We start from the raw sequence: 10072 nt of genomic DNA on the forward strand, positions 1-10072 counted from the left end.
TTCGCTGTCAGACTGGCCGCTCCATCATTCGCCCCCAAATATTCAAACGTGGGAGCTTTTCCTTCCAGACTGTGGGCAGCGAGTCTCTCTCTAGCAAGAATTTCTCTGACAAAGATATCCAAATAGCACACCCTCTCAAGCTCAATGCCTCAACAGTTGTTTCACTGTACTAACATCTGACTGCTGAACAGTGCCTGCCCTGCGCTCACCCCCAGACCCAGCATTAACACAGATCTTCAGGATTGGGACAAATCCCCAGCTGCTTTTGCTTCTCAATCCGTCTCCCCTCACAGATGCCACTTTCCCAGGCGTGAACATGTCTACTATTTCACTCTGTCATTGTGATTTTGTGACAGTAGAAACCCTGATATGCGCAACCGAGCTTATAGAAATGATTACTGTGAAATGAATTAATTTTGGTACCACTTTAAACTGTGTTCATGTTCATGTGTTGACCCTTGTCAGCTGGGAAATCTGTACATTCAATATGTCAGCCTTTCACTGGAGCCTGGTGGCAACAGGCACACTTGCTTCTGATTTCTCTCCCTCTTTCTTTTTATAATTGTTAAGTTTAGCTGTTACATTTTGTCTCCTTCTGTACAAGAAAACAATAATAATAAAGAGCAAACAGCATCCACTTGAATCCTGTCCTCATCCATCTTGGATTCCTGCTGACTCTCAAACTTCCAAGGGGTATGGGTGGTTTTGGATCAGGCTGTAGATAAGGAAGTAGACCAAACCAATCCAAGAGGAGGAAGCAGATATGTCCTGGGTCCTAAAGTTTGTCCTCAGTGTGTAAGATGATCTCCTGACCAATCCTTCTAGGATGAGGTTAGTAAGATCTGTCACAAATCACAGCTATCAACTTCCTTGTCACGTGATTCCTGCTTACTAACAGAGGTGTGCCTTTCCGGAAGGATGCCTGCTTGGTTTCAGAGCTGGGAGAGGAGGAGTGGGATGGGTACAATATTCAGGCTTTGTCCTGGTTGTGCTTCCTAAGTTCTAAGGAAGGGTCAGGGACTGTTCAGAGGGCAATGATGCCCAGCCTTTGCACAAAGGAGACATGGTCTTAGCTCCCAGAGATTCCTAGCTGTGGGTATGCAGAGAGATAGCCATGGGAAGTCGCAACTGCTAGTTGTGTCAATCCCCAGTAATGAAAGTAATTCATCCTTTAATCAGGAAGGCCCTGGTGGTGATGCAACAAGCAATGACAATTAAATTTGGAACCTCCTTAGAAGATTGAATATGGAGCCCAAATGCCAGGAATGGCAGCCATAGGCCTTGGAGAGCTGGGGCTTAAGTGCTGCTAACCTTCTGGGAATGTTGGAAAGTCAAAGGAAGGTCCTTCAGGCACATAGATGGGGTCATATTCTGAATATGGGTTTTGAACTTTAGGCTGTTTTGCCAGAGACAAATGTTCTAGGCAGTGACTTAGGGTCCCAGGCTAGCTTATGCAATAAAGCTAATACATGAGGGATGCCCTGAGCTTTCAAAATTCCCCTTATCCACCAATCAATGGACTGGGCCTCCCTTGCTAATTTACTATAAGGCCACAGGTTTTAGGGCCAAGGCACTTGAATTGCTTGTAGACAATGAAGGCAAGTCAGGGGGAGGGACTTAATGGGGTGATGGCAGAGAGAGATGGTTCTACCCCCAGAGACAGGGGACGAGGTGAAAGGCGGAGGCTGTGGTTCAAGGGTGTGGCTTGGGAAGGTAGGGTCCCTCTCCTTGTCCTCTCCCCAGCCTCCCATCCTACACCACTGCCACTCCCACATCGCAGCCTGCTTGAGACTACAAGGAGTGACAGGATGGAAGGGCAGTGGGGAAGATCTCTGAATTTTGATTGTAAATGATCATAGCCAGCATTTATTGAGCACTTAGTGTATGCTAGGCCTTGTATATGCATTGACTGACAGCATCCTCTTGAGAAACTTGTGATGTGGAGTTTATAACTAACCCTAGTTTATAGCAGAGGGAAGCAAAGCCAGCAAGGGCATGCCATTTGACCTAGAGTTCATGGAGAGGAAGTCCTGGCTCCATCATGTGAATCCAGGTCTGTACTGGTGGCCCCAGCCCAGGCCATGCACCTAGCACTGATGGTCCCTTTTGGGGAAGGGTGACTGTGCATTGGTTTTGTGTTGACTATAGATCCCTCCAGAATGCCCCCTTCCTCTCCCTGCCCTATACGTACCCATATACAGGCAGGGACCATGTATAATCTTTCTCACCACTTCTGCCCTAGAACACAGCACAGTGCCTGGATCACAGTAAGTGTTCAATTTAAAAAAATGTGTTGAGTGACTGTTTTCTACAGTCAGAGCTCAAGCTCCATGCAAGTTTGCTTGGGCTGCCAAAACAAAATACTAAAGTCTGGGGGGTTTAAACCACAGAAGCTTTCTCATGGTTCTAGAGGCTGGAAGTCTGAGATCAAGGTGCTGACAGAGTTTATTTCTTTTGAGGCTTGTCTCCTTGGCTTGCAGATAGCCATCTTCTCCCTGTGGCTTCACAGTATCTTCCCTCTGTTCTTTTCTGTGCTCCTAATCTCATCTTCCTATAACAACAACAGTCAGATTGGATTAAGACCTACCCCACTGACTTCATTTCCACTTAATTACTCTTTAATTACTCATACAGTCACATGTTGACATCCTGAGGGTTTACAACTTCAATATAATAATTTTAGGGGAATAAATTTTGGCTCTACTCAAGGCAGGGGGAGTCTTTGTTGCTCCTTCCTCCAACCTAAGCACATCATGCACAGTCTAGAAAAGCTTGAAGAGTCAAATCATAGCTTCTTTGAGATGATGGCAAAGATAAGCAGGGCTTCTTGTTAGTCTCCAACCAGACCTCAAAGCAATTTCTTCCCTGCAATGCTGGACAGACTTGGGGCAGCTGCCCAAAGTCTCCTCATGAGAGGTGAGTTGGGAGAGGAGAAGTGGGCTTCAGAATGCTTCTTCCAGGGTTCCTCTGTGGAAAGTGATGTGAGGACCCAAAGCCTGATGAATAGACACAACATTTGTGTCTCAAAGGTTGTTTTTATAGACAAAATATCTAGTTTTGGGGAATCACAAGACCGGCAGCTCCAATGACATTGACTTTCAACATTTTCTCTGAAGAGCTCAGACCACGTGATTGGTTCAGTTTCACTAGGATTTCTGAGCTATAAAAATAGAGACTGGGTAACATTTCATATAAGACTGGTTGCATGGAATCACAGGAGCCCAATGGGTGGGCCAATTGGTGGTGGCACCTTGGGCTGACAGGACATACAGGTGTGGGTGGTGGCAGAGCATGGTTCTCCATAAGCTAGGGCATGCAGGTTCTGGCTGCCTGGAGCTCTGGGCATAGCTGGGTGGGGGAAACATCAGAACAGCTGCAGCAATGGTGTAAAATGAACTTTATGCTAGCAGAAGTCTCGGGGGCTAGGGCTGCGAGCTTCCAGAGAAAGTCTTCCTGAGGAAGCCATGGCCAACCAAAGTGAAGGATGGGTGGGAATCAGCCAAGCAAAGACCATGGAAGACAATTCAGCAAGGCAGAAGGGCAGCATGTGAAGAGGCCTGGAGTTCAGCAAGTCCATCTTGGTTTTAAGGAAACAGAAGACAGGGTAGCATGAGGGGAAAGAGCTGTGCAAGATGAGATTTGCAAGACACATAGTGGTCAGCCCATGTGACGTCCTTTAGGCAGCGTTGAGAACTGTAGTGTTTCCCTAGTGATAATGGAGGCCACCAAGTGGTGCCTTAAGGAGCAAGAGGGCATGGCCAGGCATGCTCTGCTGGCCATGTGGAAAATAGGCTGCAGAACCTGAAGAATAAGAGAAGTTAGGGAGGTCAGGTTATTGCTATCTCCCAGGCAAGAGATGGTGATGGGATAGATGAGGCTGATGACAGAAGAATTAAAGAAAAATAGACTGTTGAGAAGGATTTCGCTCAAACTTTGATAGGCACAGGATCATCTGATTGTTTAGAATGCAGATCTCTACTGCCGGGCGCGGTGGCTCAAGCCTGTAATCCTGGCACTTTGGGAGGCCGAGGCGGGTGGATCACGAGGTCAAGAGATCGAGACCATCCTGGTCAACATAGTGAAACCCAGTCACTACTAAAAATACAAAACATTAGCTGGGCATGGTGGCGCGTGCCTGTAGTCCCAGCTACTCAGGAGGTTGAGGCAGGAGAAATACCTGAACCCAGGAGGCGGAGGTTGCGGTGAGCCGAGATCGCGCCATTGCACTCCAGCTTGGGTAACAACAGTGAAACTCTGTCTCAAAAAGAAAAAAAAAAAGAATGCAGATCTCTAGACCTCACCCTCAGAGTCTGATACCTTGAGTCCACGGTTAGGCCGGGAATCCCCATTGTGGCCAAATCATTCAATTGATTCTTCTGCAGGAGATCTTTGCGTCACATTGGAAAAAACACTCAATTCTCTATTCAGGAGGTAGAACTATGTATGGTGACTGATTGCATTGGGAAAGGGTAGTGAGTAATCTCAGATGACTCTCAGGTTTAGGGGCTCAGACAGTTGAGTAGATGGTAGGGCTATTCCCTGAGAAGGGTCACAGTCGAGGAGGAGCAGGTTTAGGGGAGCAAAAGGCCACAGGTTTGAGTTGACATGTTGCACGTGTGGTGTACAGTGCATTTGAGTGTAGTTGAGGACGGAGGCCCAGGCTGCAGCAGGAGAGATAAGAATTGCATGAGGCCCCAGAAAAACAATAAGGGTCTTGAGTGTGGACCCTAATGGCCCAGGAGGGAGGCCAGACAAGTGGGAGGAAAAGCGTTGGAGTATGGAGCCCTGAAAACCAAAGAACTAGAGTATTTCTAGAAGGAGATAGTGAACAATGATGTGAAGTGCTTTCAAGATGCCAAGGAAGGTGGCGGCCAAAGTGATTTCATTGGCTGGAGCCATCAGGGGGTCATTAGTGACTTTGGCAAGTGATGGTTTCATTTCCAAGGTGACTGAAGAAGCCAACTAGAATGAGCAGTGGGATGCCTGGGAGGCAACAAGTGGAGACAGTGCATATGATGGAGGCAACACTTTCCAAGAGGAGAGAAAGTTTAGCACCATAAGACAAGACGATAAAGGGGGATTGTTTTGTTTTTTAACATTCAGATCATTCCAATCCAACCACTATTTAGTCATCTTCTAATATGCCAGGCAGCTCGCTAAGTGCTGAGGGGCCAGGAAACAAAGCAGACAAGGTCTCTGTTGGTCTCTGTCTTCTAAGAGTGAAGGGCAGGTCAGAGTAGAATAGGGGCTGGAGGACGTTTTCTGAAAATCTCTGGAGCCACCTCCTCCTTGGGACCTCCTCTTGGTCTAACGAGGACCCTGGAGTGTTAATGTGATGACCTTGGTTTGTCACTGAATCAGTGAACTGGGTCATATCTCAGCTCTCTCTGCCCATCACTGTCCAGGTTTTCCATCTGCAAAATGGGGGAGTACTGGGAAGAGTACCCACTTCATACATGGGAACACCTGTCATTTGCTTCCTGTATGAAAATAAAACAAACAAAAAAATCCAAAAAAACCCCACAGAAACCCATGCAACTTCTCAGGGCTGTGCTTCCTACCTTGGGGCCTTTTTCCTCCTCTCCAACATCTTTCTCCAGCTTGGAGGGGCAGCTGCTTGTGTTTTGAGCAGTTCAGTGTCTGAGCCTTTGTACCACATTTTCTACCTCTTCCTTTGGCCTTGGATTCTCCCGATTTTTACATACACATCACAATTCCGTCATTGGGCATGGAAACAATTAAAGCAGATGCATTTTGATCTGAGGAGTCACATAGCCAAGGCCAAGAATTTTGCTGGGTCACCTTGTCCAATACCCCTTCCTGGGGATCAGGAAAGAGGCTCTTCCCTACCAGCTCCAAGCGTTCTCTGGACACAAGAGCAAAGTGTCCTGGCCTCTCAGCTGGGGGACAGCGTGACGCCGGGTCACAGTATGACAGATAGGTAGGTAACAAACCCTCTGGGTCTCTGAACCTGCTGCCAGCTTTTGGGGGAAGGATTTCTTGGGCCAGTGAAGACAAGAGGAGAAGGCCAAAGAGGGAGCAGGCAGTGACAGCAGCTAGCTTCACTAGGAAGTGAGCTTCCCCTGTTTCTGGGTGCTGCTCTTTGTCACATGCAGGGTGGTCCTGAGTTGTCCCTAGGGCAGTCAACCAACAATAATTACCCTGAGCTCTTTGCAGCTCCACCTGAGCTGCTGAGGGAGCCTTTCTTTCCCAGGGGAGACCTTGAGGTGCTGTTCTGAAGTGACCCAGAGGCACAGCAGTATGGCCTCTGGACCCCTAAGCCTGGAGGACTGGGTCCCCTCCGTCTTAGGTTTGCCAAGCTCTAGTGAGCACTCACCATACTCCCAGTCAGGCAGAGTGCAGCAGGGTTAAGGGCATGGCCACCACACAAACAACTTCCTGCTACTGTCCCTACAGACAGATGGACTTCCTTCCTGTCCATTTGATTCTCTCTGCTCACTAGAGCATGAACTTTGTGAGGACAGAGACCTCATCTCCATCCCCAGTATCCAGCACACAGTCAATCTTGATTCAAGACAGAAAGCTGGAAATGGAGATGGCCCTGTCCCCATGGAGAATGGGTACCAAAGGCTGTCCCAGGAGGCCCTGCTAATTTTTATTTCCCTCTCTCTGCTCACAAGGTGGCCTTCCTTCCATGGGCCAGCTATAGTCCCTGCAGTTTAATCCTGTGTCTTTCTGTCTGTCCTTCCTGCCTCTTTAAGGAGAGGAGGGAGAGATGCAAGATTCTCCTAGTCCCCTTTCCCCTTCCTCTCTGGCTAGGGAAGACTTTGGGGCTCCAGGGATGATCTCAGTACCAGCTGCTTCCAGGAGCAGGAAGCAGAATTGTTTACAGGTCCATAAGGTTCATTAACAAGCCAAGAGGAAGTTCTCAGCTTCCTGGAAGATCTGGGTGCACCCATTTGCTTGGGTTTGGGCTGTGGTTGCCTGAGACTGGGCTCTGAGAAGGGCTGGGAGATAAGAAGTCATGGCACGCAATGGCTTTTTCACTTTCCTTCAAGACATTTGGCTTGAATGACCTCTTACATAAAGCCCCAATATAAGAAAGTGGTAAGAGTAGAGCTGCTCTGGATGAATAAAAGCCAGACTCTGCCTTGAAGCCCAGGTAGTGCCTAATGCATCTCCTTGAAACTGTTTTTTAGCTCAATCTTCCATGTGATGATGCGAAACTGAGAGTCCAAGCAGGTGAAGTAACTTGCCTAAGATGCCCCAGTGGCAAGGCTATGAGTCACTCACAGATGTATTGACTTTCGGCTGGGTTCCTGCCATCTCCTGCTGCTGCCTGAAAGGGAGGCAGGAGCAGGGAGCAGACAGAGCTGTGACCCTGAGCCGCTGGGAATTGGAGCAGAGTGCACAGCTGACTGAACAGCTGGAAGAATCTACTGTTTGGAGGGCACTGGTGGAGGCAGGTGATCAGGCTGGCTGGGGGCAGGCAGGGAAGACAGACAGACATAAGGGTAGATGGGCAGGTAGACAGACAGCAGCCTGAGTTGGACACCTGCTCCATGGGTGGCTGGATGCCCTCTAGGTTTCAGCAAAAGCGTGCTTGCAATTAACTGGATTTGTTTGGTCCCCAGTGGAGGCTTTGTGCTCACAATCACCTTTAGATAAAAAGATGATATGTTTCCTTTGGAGATACTTAGCTTGAAAGGAGAGAGAGCTTTTGTCTTATTCTTTTCTGTTAATCAAATAGCTCTTATTTTAATAAAGATCCAAGCCCTCCAGCAGAGAGTTCAGGGGAAAGAAATATAAAAGATCAATAAACATATGAAAAATTGCCAGGATTATTCATAATTAAAGCAATATGAATTAAAGCAACAATGAGATAGACACAATTTTTCACCCATTATGCCTTTTAAATAGTTGTATAATATTTCTGTTGATCAGTCTAGGAAGAAACACGCACTTTCTTCTTCTAGGTGAGGCCTCACTTTGTGCAGCCTCTTTGGAGTGTCCTTTGACAATATTGGTCCATATAGGTCAAAATCATCAACACACATATACCCTAGAACCCCACAATTTCACTTCTAGACTAGGCACCTGCTGTGCAAACACATTTACATACGTGTGCAGAGAGATATGTTCAGGAATGCTCCGTGCTACATTGTTTATAAAAGTAAAAAAGCTCTAGACACTCAAAATATCCACGAGCAAGTCAATACAGGAGTAAGGGAGGCAGCTGTGTAGGGAAATACTTTGCTGGATTGAGAAGAAATGAAGTAGATTTGTTCTGACACAGAGAGATCCCCAAGGTACGTGGTTCACTTGAAAAAATAAGTTGCAGAATGGCACACACCTCAGACGCTAGATCTCATTTCTGTAAAACACTGCACACTGCAAACATATAGACACACATACAAGCCAGATGTGTTCTGGACCCTTCCTTCCCCTATAAAGAAGCATCTGTCAAATCTCTGGGTGAGCAGACCCTTCCGCTGGAGTGTTAGGGCTCAGCAGCCTGTCATGTGCACTTGGCCATGTGCCATCTTCCTGGACCCAGGCACCGCGTAAGATCTGAAAGGTCTCCTCTGTATCCCAGGAGTTCTAGTCCTGTGGGACCCTGAGGTCAGCACCCAGACTGTGGGGTGGGGGACTTTTCAGAATGGTTGGAGTGCGAATTTAGGGCCATTTCAAAAGGAGATTACCATGTAGATTATAATTATGAAATTACAATTAGCTAACATGCTAAGAGACAAGTTCAAAGGCACACAGCAAACTCTCTCTCACCTCCAAGTTGTCCTTGGTACTCAATCCAAGAAAGGCAGGCATGCTAAGGTGGTGAGGTGTTGGGGTTTCTGAGTGGCATTGGGGGTTCAGGGATTGGGAAGGAAGTCTCCCACCCTTTTTGCTTGGCTTTAGGTGGTGGATTCCTATGCCACCAGGGGGCAGTGCCTCCACATGAGCCTGTGCCCAAGAAGCCCCACCAGGCCGAGGCCAGTTGGCAGCTAGACAGAAATCTGGCCTCCATAGCCCAAGGCCCTGTCGCAAGCCAGCGCCCACACTTCTCTAGCTTTGCTGACTTCTCAGTACTCCTCACCATCCAGCCACCCTGTAGGGAGGGGATTGTTAGCCCCATTGTCCATGGGGGAGACTGAGACCCAAAGAAGGGAGATGCTTGCAAAAGGTAAAATCTTGAGGTGATAGAATTGTCAGATAGACTACAGGATATGCAGCTAAATTTTAATGTCAGATCAACCCATGAATCATTTTTTAGTGTAAATATGTCCCAAAGGTTAGTGTACAAGAGAGCATACTTACACTAAAAATGATGTGTTTTTTACCTGAAATTTAAATGTACTTGGTATCTGTACTTTCATTTGCTCAATATGGCAACCGTGACTGGGCTTCCCAGGCTCCTGAATCCCACTGAGCTGAGCACTCTCTGCAGTTTCTCTGCTTCCAAGGTGGCACTCCAGAAAGCTCAAATTTCATTGCAGCTGCTCCACTGGAGCTGGGAAGGGCTTCTTTGGGGCCCCCAGGAATGCAGGAAGGGACTACATCAGCTCTGCTTCCCAAGAGCTCAGCCCCAGCACTGGACAGGTGAGATGGGGGCAGGGGACAGTCAGTCTCAGACCATGCAGCCCTATCTCAGCTAGTCCTGGCCCCTTCCTTTCTGCTCCCCTCCCTCCCTCCCTTTCTCCCTTCCTCCCTCCCTCTTTCCTCCTCTCTTCATCCCACTTGGCCCAGGAACTCTGGGGGAAGAGGAGGCTATTTGTAAAAGGAACCTTTTACAAACCTGTCCTGGTTCCTTTTACAAATAGCCTCCTATTCCCCCAGGGGCTCAGGGGCTGTTTCCTAGAATGACGTGTTCACCATTGGTAGCTGTAGCAATCAGGGTTTTCCAGAGAAACAGGACTGATAGGATGTATGTATGTATGTATGTATGTATCTGCATATGCACAAATATATAGAAATTTATTTTAAGAAATTGGCTTACGCCGGGCACGGTGGCTCAAGCCTGTAATCCCAGCACTTTGGGAGGCTGAGGCGGGTGGATCACGAGGTCAAGAGATTGAGACCATCCTGGTCAACATGGTGAAACCCCGTCTCTACT

Source organism: Cebus imitator, unplaced genomic scaffold (genome assembly GCF_001604975.1).
Source record: "Cebus imitator isolate Cc_AM_T3 unplaced genomic scaffold, Cebus_imitator-1.0 Scaffold273, whole genome shotgun sequence".
Taxonomy (NCBI): Eukaryota; Metazoa; Chordata; class Mammalia; order Primates; family Cebidae; genus Cebus; species Cebus imitator.